The sequence below is a fragment of the Salvelinus sp. IW2-2015 genome, linkage group LG26 (genome assembly GCF_002910315.2).
Source record: "Salvelinus sp. IW2-2015 linkage group LG26, ASM291031v2, whole genome shotgun sequence".
Lineage (NCBI taxonomy): Eukaryota > Metazoa > Chordata > Actinopteri > Salmoniformes > Salmonidae > Salvelinus > Salvelinus sp. IW2-2015.
Window position 1 is genome coordinate 43551999 of NC_036866.1, and position 15056 is coordinate 43567054.

At 43.7% G+C, this 15056-nt stretch overlaps 1 pseudogene; it reads left to right on the forward strand.

Annotated features, from left to right (window-relative positions):
* LOC111953111 (centrosomal protein of 290 kDa-like) overlaps window positions 1-14421 on the forward strand; it is a 37166-nt pseudogene extending 22745 nt beyond the window's left edge.
* The last annotated feature ends 635 nt before the right edge of the window (window positions 14422-15056 follow it).

The window sequence follows — 15056 nt, forward strand, 5'->3', positions numbered from 1 at the left end:
TATCAGATCTGGTCCTTGAATGTTCTTCCTGTTGAGGACAGTGGTCTCTTTGCTGCCCTCTTTTATCCACCAGGCCACTCCTCCCAAGCTTTGTACCTCACTGTAACGTCAAGGTCTTCCGGCACTATGGCCTTCCGGAAGACATCATCTCTGACCATGGTCCCCAATTAATGTCGAAGGTATGGAGAGCCTTCATGGAGAAGCTGGGGGTCACGGTCAGCCTCACATCCAGGTACCGGCCTCAGTCCAACGGGCAGGTGGAGAGGACCAACCAGGAGCTGGGGAGGTTCCTGAGGAGTCACTGTCAGGACCGGCAGGGGTAGAGATGGCCCGGTTCCTTCCCTGGGCGGAGTACGCCCAGAACTCACTTCGTCACTCCTCCACTGGGCTGTCTCTGTTTCAGTGTGTCCTGGGGTACCAGCCGGCCCTGGCCCYATGGACTCTTTTCACGTTTCCCACCTCAGGCCAGTGGTTCCTGATCCCCTGGCTGATGCCTTCCCCCACGACACCCCTCCGCCTCCCCTGGACATTGAGGGAAGCCCAGCCTATGCCGTCAGATCCCTCAAGAACTCCTGATGTCGTGGGGGTTGGCTACAGTACCTGGTGGACTAAGAGGGGTATGGTCCAGTGCTGGTGTGGTGTAGCGGAGGGGGGGGGGGTGTACTGTAACATCTACTCCCGCTCTCCCTTACACACACCTGCACCTCATCATTAGGCACCTCCCCCTTTCTCTAGCACCGCGTTGTTATCACCCATTATTGTTTCTGTGTTTATGTTCAGATGCTACTCTCATTCGTGTAATCACTATGTTCGTTGTTATTAAACTCACCGACAGCACCTATTTCCTGACTTCCTGCTTCTTTGTTACAAGTGCAACACATTCCCGAAGAAAAGCTTCCTTTTCATCAGATGAATGTTTTCCTTTAAGTTAATATTTTATTTTACTGGAGAAAAATAGGCTGGCTACACCAAGAAAAGTATCTAGACATCAGACAGAGCGCTGTCTGGTGATAGAATGTGCGTTCATGAATTGTCATCTGAGTTTAGAACTGCAACTGAGCACAAACTTTGTCTGATGCCGAGCAGAATAAGCATTTTAGATGTGCTTTTACAAAACGCWGCAAGATATTTCTTATGCATTGTCTATTTTTTTCTCAATGAAAAACGCACAATTCTGCGGTAACACGACACTTAAGTTTAACTTGCTATGGTTCCTCCTTTAAAAGTTGCGAGCTTACACTGAGKGACTTAGAGGTACCCAGCATCACAGCTTCATTGCTCCAGACCACCACAAGGGGGAGTTAAAGCACTCATTATGCATTTGGGTCACAAGGATTTTATATGACCAATGACAGTGGTACCAATGACAAATTTGACGCGAGCCATCCGTCCCTGGTGACTTTCTTCATCAAAGATGGCTGACAAAACATTACGGGGAAGCAAATGTAAGTAGTTATAACGTCATAACGAGTCAAGCTAAAAATCGCTATTTAGCAAGTTAGCTGACTAGCTAACATTAGCCAGCTAGCTAGCTTATGTAATGACATGAGTATGACATTGTAATTMGTGTTTAATGTTTTAGGGACTCAAGAGAAAACCAGCAAACCAGGCTGTCATCTTGGGAAACAGTGGATGTAAACAATCTAGCTAGCTAAAGCATTTACTGCAAATTGAATGTTCAATTGTGTAAGCTTGCCGTGCAATGCAGCTGAAGTAACATAGCTAGCTAACTATTTACTTGCTTATTGTGTAGTGGAGGATAAAAATAACTGTATGCCTATGGATGTGTAGCTAGCTACAGTATGTAGCCGATCTGTGTATGGACCCTAAAACGTTAGGTTCTCTGAAAAACTAAATATATATTACCCGATCTAATTGAACTCTCAGCTATATAACATATTGTGTTGAATCAAACTTCAAGTCTGAATGGCATTAATGAAGCCTATGGCTTGAATAAATATTAATAAACTTTTATTGTGCCAAGGATGCAAGTCCTGTATTAACATCTACTGGTAGTTATTACCACGCATGAGATCCCCACATTGTAGCCTCTACAGTGAATATATTTCACTGATCATGTACTCTTCCTTTGGCCAAATTAAAGTGTGGTTCAGGGTATGGAATCTCTGTGAACATTCTTTTTTAGTCATATCCAATGCCAGTGTTCAAACTCCATTTCTTGAATGATGCTGTGTCTGTGCATGTATGTATTACAATTGATACACTTCAACAGTGTTTACCCACTCCTGCTCCTGGGACATCAATGATTACACATTGTAATAACTAGTGCAAAGACTAGAAACAAGACTCCCCAATCTTTGGCATTGTACACAATGGCCCATTGCTCCTAGTCTTCCTTTGACCATTCTAAAGCCCGCATGGGTCATCCTTGCCTTAACGCCGCTGACTTTCTGGTCTAACTCTTCATCGGACATATCAGAATAACATTCCTCTGACAGACATATTGTGTCTTTCATCCTTCTGCAAAAAAAAATGACCATCACATTGTCATGAAGTATGATTATATATCTACTATGAAACAAATATGACATGGCCTGCTTATGAGTTGTCATGAAAGAAAGTAGATAATTCAACTGAAAATGGTGAGTACAGGCATTCGTAGCTAAATGCTTTTGGTTAGCTTGAAAATAATAATTGCCATGATTTATCATTCTACGGTATGTAGTTATGTATATAGTTATGAACCGACACTGAATCGTAGAGCTAACTACTAGCTATGTAAAAGTTGACGAGCTAACTATAGCTATGGTAAAAAGTTGGACGGAAGAACGCCCAGTGCTGCTTACCTGAGATGCCATCATCACACAGTCCTTCGTAGGTGTCCGCTATGACTTCCTTTGTGTCGGAAAGAAAGGCTGAACAGTATTGGTTGTAGCCAAACTGACACTCGAAATATGGCCAAAATGGAGGGTGGTTGATAGTTTTGTTTTCAAATACATTTTTGTTCTCTAAATATTTTTGGGGAATAAAATGCATAATGTTTTGTGCTCTATTACAAAATGTTTGATTGCAAACATCTTTTTTTACTTTGAAGCCTCGTTTTTGCTTTCAAAACAATTATTTTTGATTGAAAATAAAAAAGTTTTTGCTCTTGACAAAAATACATCCATTTGTTGCAGGTTGGGGAGGGGGGCTAATAGCAGAACAATAGACTATTCAACCTTTACTAAAGAATAGTCTAATAGCCGAGCTTGGTGTGAAAAAAAACCTGTCCTATCACAGACCAGGTTTTCCCTATGACCAAGGAAGAGTTATGCTTTTGGGTCCCAATGCACTACTGTTTCTCTAACTGACAATGAATGGGCAATATAAACCAAATAGTAAACTGATAATTGTGCACGACTTCAAATGAAACAAGCAGGGAGCAGGTTTTGAACCCTCAAACCTCTTGCCCGAATTCCAGYGCACTATCGAATGTGCAGCAAAACCATGCTCAAGCTGCAGAGTCGATAGAGCGCGTCCTCGCGGTAGCTTGCTACTCAATGTAATAAAGTAATGACTTTCAAATAAGTTATCTTACGCGTTATGTTGGCTGACAATTTGTTAGCTACGCTCTCCTTACGAACCACATAGCATATCATTACAGCAGTATGTACCGGTATGTTAGCTATCTACCTAACGTATGTAGTTATACATCAAACTTGACAGTATATTAACAATAGKCTATCTAACTACCCAACATTTATTGACTTGATTATTCCCGTCATTCTTAGCTTTSCTAAATGGTATAGTCATTGTGCGTCCTCAAAGGACATTTTGGTGCTTTCGTAAATTCGCTCTGGCTATCTACACCGATTTCAGAGCACTCTCGTCTTAGTACCAGAGTGCAGAATAATGAATTTATGAGCGCTTAACACCTGTTGAATATGGCCGGTGTCAGTAAACGTCGGCAAAAAAGCGTAATTAAATTGTTTCCAGCAGCAAAGTTACAGTCACCAACGCTCTGGTTAACACGAAAACTGCCTAACCATCTCTGCTAGGGTGAGTAAAATGGTCAGAATGGTCTCATTTGTGTCTGGAAGTAGCTAGCAAGCTAGCCAACGTTAGCTTGGGTGCCTGACTGCCATTGTAAGGCCAGAACGCCCAAATCAACCTTACAACGTAAGGGCGAAACAGTCTGAAYTTACAAACTGACAATCTGACAACGCTCTGAATTTATGAGCGTCACGTTGTACAGCGCCATATTTTCCGTTCCATCCTAACAGAGGTCCAGTTTTTGGAGGTCCAGTTTTTATGGAATAAAAACACTATAATATTAATCAAATTAATTAAGGAAGTACCAGTCAAAAGTTTGAACACACCTACTCATTTCAGGATTTTTCTTTATTTGTACTATTTTCTACATTGTAGAATAATAGTGAAGACATCACAACTATGAAATAACACATATGGAATCAGTTAAGGACAAATTCTTATTTACAAGGACAGCCTACTCATTCGTCCCCATCTGGGAATTGAACCCCGGTCTCCCATGTGCCCTCCCCGTCTCTGTAATGCCAATATGGAAGACTATCAAATTCTTCTCAAATATGCCCTCTGGTGGTCAAACTAGTACTAACTTGCAGTAACAGAAAAAATGGCTGACAATTAAATGACGTGCCACTGTCAAAGCCTGCAGCTTTGATATGTGCTGAGAGAAGGACAGTGCACCGTCAAGCCATACTCCCAAGTACTTGTATGAGGTGACTACCTCAAGCTCTAAACCCTCAGAGGTAGTAATAACGTCTGTGGAAGGAGGGGCATTCTTCTTACCACATGACCTTTGTTTTGGAGGTGATCAGAACAAGGTTAAGAGTTGAGAAAGCTTGTTGAACACTAAGAAAGCTTTGTTGTAGAGCATTTAACGCAATATCCAGGGAGGGGCCAGCTGAGTATAAGACTGTATCATCTGCATATAAATGGATGAGAGAGCTTCCTACTGCCTGATCTACAGTATGTTGTTAATGTAAAGACGCCAGCGATGCCGACTGCTCCAGGATCACCCAGCTGGAGAAGGCTGAGGTCGAACTWCGAGTGGAGGCCTCAAAGTACGTACTACATCCACTCATTTGTAATCTGTGATATATCCTCCTGTGATCTAGTTCTAATTACAAGAATGTGATTCTGATTAGAGAAACTGACCTAATGCCCTAGCCAAAATATATGTTGCCCWGATCGCATCCTTGATTTAGTAAGCTTTACTACTACTGCCCGGTAAGCTTGCGTTTTATAATGTCAGCCGTGAATGGGATAAGATGCTAACCCCATGCTGTATCAAGGTTGAGGGASTTGTCTGACATGGCTAAGATGCAGGTGTCAACCATGGAGGCAAAACGGCAGTCCAGAGAGGAGGTGGAGGCTCTGAGGAGACAAGTCCTCGACTACCAGGTAAGACAGCCCAACCCGGACACTATTCAACCCTATTTAACCCCAGTCATCTAACTCATCCTCAATCTATTCAAAGAACTCAACCTCAAGAGATGATACATTTTCTTATTTTCAGTAGTTGACAAAGTTGAACAATTATACCATGGCTTTTCAAAAGAAACAGTTGTGAGTGAGGTTATGTTAGAGTGCTATGACTGGGTATTTATTGTGCATAGTTCAAATAGCTAGCTACCGTGTCACTCAAATATATCTTACTACTAGCCTTGTTGCTAATGCTAACATTTCCATTCTGCTCTGTTTTGCTTTGCTTACCCAGTCCCAGTCAGACGAGAGGGCCTTGATCACCAAGCTCCACCAGCACATCGTAGCTCTGCAGCTCAGCGAATCAGCCACTGTAGGGAAACTAGAGGCAACCGCCACCCGGATACAGAAGCTGGAGGCCTACAAACTTCGCACAGAGCAGAAACTGGACGCCCGCGAGAAATCGCTGAACCATGCTCGCCAGGAGGGCCGGWACCGAGCCAGGCATCTCCGACAGACCATCCAGTCTCTCCGCAGGCAGATTGCCAGCGCCCTGCCCTTAGCCCAGCATTAGAAGTTCTCTCAGACCATGGTGTGCCTGCCTGCAGGAGGATAGAGGGACCGCGCAGGATGAGGGCAGAGGGGAAGGCACAGGAGCTGGTGTTGAGGCTGAGAGGGTTAGAGGAGCTCATAGCGACGCTAAAGGATGTGAAGGGAGCTCAGAAGGTGGGTGGGCATGGACGGACTGTTCCAAACTCTATAGTCCTCTTGGTTTTCATTAGCTCAGTACTGKAACAATCCCTCTTCACCAAACTCCAGTCCATTGTCTTCCATGGAAAAATACGTTTTTCCTCATGTTTTCTTTATGAATGTTCTCAGGTGAATGAGTGGCACAAGAAGATGGAGGAGGCTCATCTGCATGAGGTGAGGCGAGTCCAGGAGCTGGAGGTCCAGAGAGAGGAAATCAGATACCTGAGGAGCCTGGTGGCCGAGCAAGAGAAAATGATCTGTACCCTTGAGGAGGACAGCGTACAGCAACACATTGTGAGATGAGAAAACACACACTTCAGACAGATAGACAGACACTTTGCACAGACCGACAGAGAGACACACAGAAATTGAATAAACATATACACACATATTGACCCATTTTGGCCATTAGAAATGTGAATGGAGTAATTTCATTTGGTTACATTTGTCTTCAGKGAATTTATGAATCTGTTTACTCTTGCAGGCTTAAAACATGGCCTACCTCACAGCAATAAATACGTACATTTCATTTCTCTCCAGTTCTGGTTTGGGATCGCTTTGGAGTGCCCCTTGACTTAGAGAATCAGTCATAATAGGAACAAGAGGAGAACATACAATTCTTGTTGTCTCTTCATGTATTTGATACTCAGATGGTTTAGTTTTATCCAGCCCTAAAAACACAGTGCTCCAGATGGACTAAATACTAGTACTGGTTGCTTCAGTCAATGCATGTTCTCCAAATCCTGCCATGCTAGGACAACGGTTATGTCCCAAATGGCACCCTATTCTCTATAAAGTGCACTGCTGTTGACCAGAGCCCTATATGGGAWTAGGGTGCCATTTGTGACACAGACAAAATCATGATGACATGGGTTAGTCAGTCTGATCAAATTAAATGTACTTTTTACAGGAGAATTGGATCTCTTGCTTCAGAGGCATTTGTGTTTAACACACACATAGGCTTGTTGGGAGGCAAGGAGGCATGTGTGCAAAAATCWAAATATCAAACAATTAGCTTRTTTATAAAACCCTCTTAGGCCTCACTTCCCCTTATCTGAGATATCTACTGCAGCCCTCATCCTCCACATACAACACCCGTTCTGCCAKTCACATTCTGTTAAAGGTCACCAAAGCACACACATTCCTGGGTTGCTCCTCTTTTCAGTTCGCTGCAGCTAGCTACTGGAACGAGCTGCAACAAACACTCAAACCGGACAGTTTTATCTCAATCTCTTCATTCAAAGAAAGACTCAATCATGAACACTCTTACTGACAGTTGTGGCTGCTTTGTGTGATGTATTGTTGTCTCTACCTTCTTGACCTTTGTGCTGTTGTCTGTGCCCAATAATGTTTGTACCATGTTTTGTGCTGCTACCATGTTGTTGTTATGTTGTGTTGCTACCATGCTATGTTGTTTTCTTAGGTCTCTCTTTATGTAGTGTTGTGTTGTCTCTCTTGTTGTGATGTGTGTTTTGTCCTATATTTATATTGTATTTATTTATTTATTTTAATCCCAGGCCCCCGTCCCCGTCCCCATGAGGCCTTTTGCCTTTTGCTAGGCTGTCATTGTAAATAAGAATTTGTTCCTAACTGACTTGCCTAGTTAAATTWAAAAAATTGGTTACTCCAATCATCATTGGATCATAATTGGATCAAATTGCCCTCCGGATGCAATGTGATGCTCACTGTCCTYCCAATTTCTGCAGAGCGCATCAGCGTATAACTATTGTAGGCCTGCACTGACAGGCACCAGCGGTCTTTCAATCATCCAGTTGCAAGATGCGTTTTGAGTTCAAAGCGAGCCGAGTTTGCACATTTGTCGATAATAATGGGTAGTGAGTTATTTGTCTAGTTATAGTACATTTTTGGTCAGCAATGAAAATTCTGGTAAAGTCATGGTGTGTGCCAGTGGCCCATGCCAGAAGAGCGAGAGAGAGAGAGACATTTGCACAGCAGGTCAAATAATGACAGTGTCCCGATTCCTAATGAAGGTGGCTCCCCTTCCTGTTCGGGYGGCGCTCGGCGGTCGTCGTCACCGGCCTACTAGCTGCCACTGATCCTTTTTTCCCCTTTTCTGTTAATTGGTTTCACCTGTTTTGTGTTTGGTTTATTAGTTGGGCTATATTACCCAGCAGGCCCGCCTGCTATTTGTGCAGGATTGTTTTGTGTAACTAGGGTGCATGTTTGATGTATTCTTGTTTAGTGGGTTTTGCTGGACTGTTTCAGTCCCCGGTTTTGGGGCATTTGTTTTGTGTGCGCCCTGTGTTTTGTGGGGTGGCTTATGTTTGCCATTTTTAGTGCATTAAATTAGCACTACTACTGAACTCTCTGCTTCCTGCGCCTGACTTCGCACCCACTACACCCAAAGCGTTACAGACAGACTAACTAGATGGCCAATTCAACATATTGTGTAGTTTGGCTGGTTATCTCGCTAGTTAACTATTTAGCTATGTCCTAAAATAACTTTCCACCGGCACTAGTGTATGGCCAGCCAACATACAGTTGATAAAACCAATGCTGCATACTTAGGTTGTAAAACCGTCTCTCAAACTCTCAAAATTGACAGGGATTCTCCTCTATTCAATACTGGCCATGTAATTCTGACAAAGTAAAAAAATATTCTTAGAATAGCCTAATTGACAAGTAACTCAGATGCTGTCAAGATCTCCTCTGAACACTGAATATTTTAACCTWACAAATAGAAAAACATCGTAGTTAGCTACCTCTCCCACCTWAGCCATTGGATCCCTGGTTCATTGAATGAGGGAATTATTTTATAAAGACATAAATAGTATTTGGTTGTAATTGTAATGKTGCAGGGTGACCAACCCTCGTCCAGGAGAGCTACTGGGTGTGCAGGCTTTTGCTCCAGCCCTACTCGAACAGACGACGTAAAAAAGCCTGCACACCCAGTAGCTCTCCAGATGGAGGGTGTTTTATACAGTTGCCTAATAATAATACATGGGAGCAGAGACAGCTTTCCATTGTCCATACCAGCGAAAATAATSAATGTTATTTTTTGTGAAGTGTTTCCTTGCATCATACAACACAATTTTCATTCACCTTTTTGGTCCATGGTGTTCCAGACCAGTTTAGATTTTTTTGTGCAGGTGACTTCGAACAAGTTAAAAATCCGTCCGAWGGACAAGTGGCTAAAAAAGATCAAGTCAAGCCCTGAATCTTCAACTGAAATGTACCCAGGATTGTTGRCGTAATATATGAAGCAACCATGTAAAAAAGGACAAAACATTTATTGACCACAAATGGCGGCTGGTTTTGAGCTGAGTGATATTAACAACATTACTCTGACACCGGATGAAAAGTTGCCCCTCACATTTCTATATGTTGCCTGACCACAATATTTGATCTTGATACGTTAAATACATACTTATCGTATTCATTTGGGCATGTTTAACTGCCTGGAATATTCACGAAGTGTGCATAGACCGCAGGCTAACTGATTTTTTATAGATTTATTTCTACTTAGCTACCCATGAATCATTTGTAGCTAACGTTTGCCATCTAATCCCCTCTCTCCACTGGGATTCTCTGCCTCTAACTCTATTACAGGGGCTGAGTCACTGGCTTACTGGTGCTCTTCAATGCCGTCCTAGGAGGGGTGCGTCACTTGAGTGGGTTGAGTCACTGACGTGATCTTCCTGTCCGGGTTGGCGCCCCCCTTGGGTTGTGCCGTGGCGGAGATCTTTGTGGGCTATACTCGCTTGTCTCAGGATGGTAAGTTGGTGGTTGAAGATATCCTCTAGTGGTGTGGGGGCTGTGCTTTGGCAAAGTGGGTTGGTTTATATCCTGCTTGTTTGGCCCTGTCCGGGGGTATCATCGGATGGGGCCAATAGTGTCTCCTGACCCCTCCTGTCTCAGCCTCCAGTATTTATGCTACAGTAGTTTATGTGTCAGAGGGCTAGGGTCAGTCTGTTATATCTGAAGTACTTCTCCTGTCTTATCCGGTGTCCTGTGTGAATTTAAGTATGCTCTCTCTAATTCTCTCTTTTCTTCTTTCTTTCTCCTCTCGGGGGACCTGAGCCTAGGACCATGCCTCAGGACTACCTGGCATGATGACTCCTTGCTGTCCCCAGTCCACCTGGCCGTGCTGCTGCTCCAGTTTCAACGTTCTGCTGCGGCTATGGACCAGACCTGTTCACCGGACGTGCTACCTGTCCCAGACCTGCTGTTTTCAACTCTTTCTAGAGACAGCAGGAGCGGTAGAGATACTCTCAATGATCGCTATGAAAAGCCACTGACATTTACTCGTGAGTGCTAACTTTTTGGCACCCTCGACGACTACTGTGATTATTATTATTTGACCATGCTGGTCATTTTGAACATTTGAACATCTTGGCCATGTTCTGTTATGATCTCCACCGGCACAGCCAGGAGAGGACTGGCACCCCTCATAGCCTGGTTCCTCTCTATGTTTCTTCCTAGGTTTTGGCCTTTCTAGGGAGTTTTTCCTAGCCACTGTGCTTCTACACCTGCATTGCTTGCTGTTTGGGGTTTTTAGGCTGGGTTTCTGTACAGCACCTTTGAATATCAGCTGATGTAAGAAGGGCTATAGAAATACATATGATTTGATTTACGTTTCATAACAACATTTGTTTTAGGTCTTTTTTTTTTACATGTAAAACTACTGGCTAGCTAGATTAAAATGATTCACATATAGAGTGCATTAGGAAAGTATTCACACCCCTTGACTTTTTCCCCGTTTTTGTTACATTACGGCCTTATTCTAAAATGGATTCAATCGTTTTTTTTCTTAATCAATCTACAATCAATACCCATAATGACAAAGCAAAAACAGGTTTTAAAAATGTTGCAAATTTATCAAAAAAAAACTGAAATATCACATTTCTATAAGTATTTCAGACCTTTACTCAGTACTTTGTTGAAGCACCTTTGGCAGCGATTACAGCCTCGAATCTTCTTGGATATGTTGCTACAAGCTTGGCACACCTGTATTTGGGGAGTTTCTCCCATTCTTCTCAGCAGATCCTCTTTAGCTCTGTCAGGTTGGATGGGGAGCGTCACTGCACAGCTATTTTCAGRTCTCTCCAGAGATGTTCGATCGAGTTCAAGTCCGGGCTCCAGCTGGGCCACTCAAGGACATCGTCCCGAAGCCACTCATGCGTTGTCTTGGCTGTGTGCTTAGGGTCGTTGTCCTGTTAGAAGGTGAACCTTCGCCCCAATCTGAGGTCCTGAGTGCTCTGAGCAGATTTTCATCAAGAATATCTCTGTACTTTGCTCCGTTCATCTTTCCCTCGACCCTGACTAGTCTCCCTGTCGCTGCCGCTGAAAAACATCCCCACAGCAGCCACCACCATGCTTCACCGTAGGGATGGTGCCAGGTTTCCTCCAGACGTGACGCTTGGCATTCAGGACATTTAGGTGCCTTTTGAGTCATTTAGGTGCCTTTTAGCAAACTCCAAGCAGGCAGTCATGTGCCTTTAACTGAGGAGTGGCTTCCGTCTGGCCACTCTACCACAAAGGCCTGATTGGTGGAGTGCTGCAGAGATGGTTGTCCTTCTGGAATGTTCTCCCATCTCCACAGAGGAACTCTGGAGCTCTGTCAGAGTTACCATTTGGTTCTTGGTCACCTCCCTGACCAAGGCCCTCCTATTGCTCATTTTGGACAGTCGGCCAGCTCTAGGAAGAGTCTTGGTGGTTCAAAACTTCTTCCATTTAAGAATGATGGARGCCAATGTGTTCTTGGGTACCTTCRATGCTGCAGACATTTTTGGTACCCTTCTCCAGATCTGTGACACGACACAATCCTGTCTCGGAGCTCTCAGACAACTCCTTCGACCTCATGGCTTAGTTTTTGCTCTGACATGCACTGTCAACTGTGGGACCTTATATAGACAGATGTGTGCCTTTCCAAATCATGTCCTATCAATTAAAACATCTCAAGGATGATCAATGGAAACAGGATGCACCTGAGCTCAATTTCGAGTGCATTGTAAAGGGTCTGAATACTTATGTAATTAAAGGTATTTCAGTTTTTTTTATTACATTTGTCATTATTATGTCGCTATTGTGTGTAGATTGATGAGGGGAAAAAACAATACATTTTAGAATAAGGCTGTAACGTAACAAAATGTGTAAAATGTCAAGGGGTCTGAATACTTTCGAATGCACAATTATGAAATTACAAGCTTGCGTTTGCTTTATGTTGGCCTTTGTTGGCCTATGTTGGCAGTAGCATGGGAGTGTGCAGTGCTTCTCAAGTGTACATTTTTATTCTGTCTCCACACTCGTCCTCACAAGAACATACTCAAGAGAACTTCCTCGGAGAAATAACTCGGAGCATGAGAGTGTGGAGCATGGTAGAATGCATTTTAAGAAACACCCTTTGTCTCTCCCCCAACCCCAGGTTCAGGAGGAGCTACAATTGTCTTGGGATCAGCGAGAGGTGGAGTTCCTCTATGAGAAACAGCAGAACCAAATCATCGGCTCTACCCAGAAGGTCCTGTCTAACACCAGACAAACACACACACACTGGTTGTACCCCAAATGGCACCCTATTCTTCTTATTTTGTAGTATAATGGAGGTCTGCAAACAAGAGATTAAGGTGCATGCCACCTCCTACTGTACTGGTGTGTGGTCATTCACGGTCTTTATAGCTCTACATTGCTATAAAACAAACCCATAATCCTAAATCCTCCTACCTAATTCTGTACTACTAAGAAAGTAAAAAAGAGCCCTACTATTTTCTAACAGACCCTCCTCATCCCCAAAATCCCTTCCAACCCCCCCAACTCCATCCAACGTCATTGACCCTACACCTCAATCTGTCCCTCTCTTCAACATACTTACAACAATACAACAACACATGCTCCACCGTTTCATCGACCATACACTCCATACACAAACCATTCTCATGCTTGCCAACCAGATGTAATGACGAGTTCAATGTAAAATGTCCTAGGCCCAACCAAGCAAACACCACCTCTTCCTTCCGTCCAACTCTCTGCCAAAAGGAATGACTGTACTTGAATGCTAAATTCATGTTCAATAAATAATTTAGCCTTGCATGATAAATTAATCATAAGTCACACTGTCTCAAACCATTTGCTGCCAAGTCAACCAATTTTGAGTCTTAGTCTCACTTAACCCTGGTGTGTTTGAAGACTGGTGCCCTGCCAGACTCCTGCCAACCCCTAGTCCACCAGCTGGACTTTGCCTTGGGGAAAATCAAAGAGCATGTCYGCACCATGCTGAAGACCTAGGCCACCTGCAAAACTCTRGATGAGGTACAGTATTASTTTCAGCTCCTTAGTATACACATTACAGCGGACTTCCAATACCAGTGACGCGCGCTTCAAGGCAACAGCTTGGAATCAGGTAGAGGAGTACCTCTGTGACAAGGGCATTGTATAAGTCTATTAGCCTTGCATTCTAAGGGGTATGCTAGTATGGATATTGGAACATCGCCATCATCTCTGAGCCTGTCTTTCTTTTTGTTCTCCCTGTGCAGAAGCTGAAAGAGAAGGAGTCAGCCCAAAGCAGAATGTCCTCTAGGGACAGGGATATCAATGAGCTGCGTCTCCCTGCGGCTGCAGAAAGGGAGGGGACTCCTGGCAGACCTGGCCAAGCACCAGCAGGACGAGGCAGAGAGCCAACCAGCCCTCAAAGTGGCCCACCAGACCATGAACAACCTGCAGGGCCGCCTGGATCACAAGGAGGAGGTCCTTAAGAAGTATCAGAACCTATTGGCCCGTGCTAGACAGGTAAATACAATAGATATAGAATTAGAAGAGAGCTAGAAGCAACAAGCCAGACATGATGTACACAKCTTTCTTGTATACCAACCAATTTGGACTTCCTCTGTTACCCCAGGAGCAGGAGGACATGAGGAGGAGGTGAGGACACTGCACCAGAAACTGGACCTGCACACTGACACCTCCCTGGACCGCTTCAAATAGACTGCACTGGTATGTAACATAGTCCCACACTCTCTCATGTCTCTCTCTTAGTCTTGGTTCAGAMGTTCCCAGAATTTTGTAAGTCTGGATCAATGATCTCTACCTCAAATACAGCATTGCTATGGACTTTTATGATGTCACTCATTGTTCTTTATTTGGGGAGCCCTTTTCCCGGTATCTCTTCTCCTATCCTGGTAAATCTCTTCTTCTCCTTGTCCTCCCCAGGAGTTGAGGAAGAAGCCCACCATCACAGCGCTGACCAGCAAGCACCTGGCTAGATGCATGGGCTCCGATAAGATACAGGAACGATCTGTTTTAGTTTAAGAACTATTCGGTGCGATTCGGTTTGATTAGGGGAACGAATTGTTGCGATATGATTTGATGCACCAATTTATTTTACGTGTGTGTGATGTCAGGTGTATGTAATTACGTGATTTGAGCCATAGGGCAGACTGAGTATCTACCACCCCACTATCAGATTAGGGGTGGGGGCAATATATGCTTTTTGTCCCCCCACTTTTTATCAGAAATCAACATCACCCACTGATAAACTTGTCATTTTTGCAGATAAAAAATGTTGTGAGCTAGTACTATGACAATATTTATCTTTAGACATTAGCATGGCATTTAGCCAATTATTTTAATGCAGCTTTAGATTTTACCCCCGCCTCAAAGGCAAATGGTTTAGACCAGGGTTCTCCAACCTTGGTCCTGGATAGCTACCCTCCTGTAAGTTTTTACTCCAACCCCAGTTGTAACTAACCTTATTCAGCTTATCAACTACCTAATTATTAGAATCAGGTGTGCTGGATTGGGGTTGGAGCTAAACCTACAGGATGGTAGCTCTCCAGGAACAGGGTTGGAGAGCCCTGGTTTATACTGTTTTGAATTTTACAGAGTTCCTCCCGCTCCGACCAATTAATGCGACCATGCGAAGCTCCCAAAATGTTTCAAAGTGA